The 2,097-nt window shown below is 37.2% G+C and overlaps 1 non-coding gene across 1 annotated transcript; it reads left to right on the plus strand.

The window, feature by feature from the left end:
* Positions 1-1,372: 1,372 nt before the first annotated feature.
* On the plus strand, positions 1,373-1,479 carry LOC121223943 (small nucleolar RNA R71). Its single transcript, XR_005921410.1, has one exon. It is a non-coding gene; the product is annotated as a small nucleolar RNA R71 (small nucleolar RNA).
* Positions 1,480-2,097: the final 618 nt, after the last annotated feature.

Below are 2,097 nucleotides of genomic sequence, written 5' to 3' on the forward strand. Positions count from 1 at the left end.
CTAATACTGGTGGCTCTGCCACAACTACTGTTACTGGTGGCTTTGCCACATATACTGTACTGTAGCTTTGCTGCATTATTATTACTGGCAGCTATGCTGCTATATTGGTGTGAGGGCTAGGTGGGTCGACTTAGTCCCCACATGGTGTGTTAGGTTGGTACGGGTCGTGTGCTGGCTGGATTTGGGATGGGTTTGCATACTTCCACCATACTGATACTGTATTGGGCTTAGGCCCACACTACTTTTATATTAGGCTAAGGCCCACACTGAACTGATACTGAATAGGGCTCGGGCCTAGACTGTTACTGCTTGATAGGGGATTACACACTGAGTTCTCGTAACTCACCCTTTTCTTTTGACCGTGCAGGTAATCCCCAACCTTAGATGATTTGGAGCTGCAAAGGACTCGGAGGTGGCCACACGTTCACCAATATTTTATTCTGGACCAGTGATTTAAATTTTTACTTTGGAGTTATTTTTATGTAATAAGGCCTCTGGTATTTTAATTTTCTTTAATTGGGTTATAATTGCTTATTTTGAATTTCTTAACGGATACAAATAAGTTTTCACAACAAAAAAAGTTTTTCAAGGAAAACACGTATTTTTTTCAACCTCAAGATATGTGTATATGGAGTAGCTTCCGTGAATTTTAAACCTACAATAATAAACTGTTTTACCATGTGGTTTTTTTAAAAACTTACCAAATGGTGCTAAGAAGTAAGAAATAATCAGATTTTTATTGAACGAATTTCCCCATTAGACTTTGGTTTCGTAAAACACTTTTATGTGACATGTCAGATTCAACCATAACATCTAGGCCTAGTTTGGGGTGTTACATAGGATAATTATAACTAGGTGGTGCACTGTTGGCATTCTGTCTTACAGCATTGTTAAAATTTCCAACACCTTGATTATTCCAACAAAAGGTCGAATGCTGCTTCCACCCTGAATTGTTGGTGTTGGAATAGGGGTTATTATTCCGGTTAAAATTACCCATGTAGTACACAGCTGCTAGATTTGATAGGCATTCATTGAACACATGATCTTCACCACAATAAACACACGATAGCTCGGCTACTTTCATCTTCTAAACTGTAGTGGGTTTTTTATTATTTTAATCATATTAGGAAAAGAAGATACATGGGCTCTCAACAAAGTGATTGCATCAAGCTCCATAGTACCAGTAGCTGTTTTGCCCGTCCCAGCTCTTGTAGTCGGATATTGATAATCATTATTGACCATATTTTTGAAAATTTCATATGCTTCATTATAAGATTTACCCAACAAGGTTCCATTAGCGGAAGCATCAACTACCATCCTTGTATGTGCATTCAACCCATTATAGAATATCTCCATTTGAGTCTAGTGTTGAAATCCATGCATCGAACATTTTCGAATTAAATCTTTAAATCATTCCCAAGCTTTATATAGTGTTTTATCCTTAAATTGATGAAAAGATGTAATGTCATTTCTAAGCTTGACATTCATATTTTGAGGATTATATCATAGGAAAAACCTTTAGAAAAGATCATTCCATGTTGCCATTGTTCCTGACGGTAGAGCATTCAGCCATGCTCTCGCACGATCTCTTAAAAAATATGAAAAAAACTGAAGTCGAAGAGCGTCTTCAGGAACACCCTGTTGTCTAAACGAGTCACAAACCTCTAGAAAAAGCCTTAAATGCAGTCTTAGATCTTCAGTGGGCAACCCACTAAACTGTCCTACTATTTGCAACATCTGGAATATTACTGATTTCAGTTCAAACTACTGAGCTTGTATTTGTGGTCTGACTATCCTAGGATTAATATCATCCTAAATTGGCATAATATGCTCTTAGATTGGTCAGTCTCGGTCATTTATCACTTCACGAACATGAGGATTAACATCTTGACCATTCAAATATCATTAATACCAGGTATCATCCTACGAATAGGAGGATTAACATCTTAACAATTTGGATTATCATTGAGACTAGGGTCATTCCCGTTCCTAGCCTTTTTTTTTTTTTGCAGTTCTTTTCGCCTTCTTTGTAAAGGATACAATTTGTTACCAGGAGTCCCTCTTCTCATGCACTAATGGTAAACCTGTAGAAATTAA

The sequence above is a fragment of the Gossypium hirsutum genome, chromosome D11, assembly GCF_007990345.1.
Source record: "Gossypium hirsutum isolate 1008001.06 chromosome D11, Gossypium_hirsutum_v2.1, whole genome shotgun sequence".
In the NCBI taxonomy this organism is placed as follows: domain Eukaryota; kingdom Viridiplantae; phylum Streptophyta; class Magnoliopsida; order Malvales; family Malvaceae; genus Gossypium; species Gossypium hirsutum.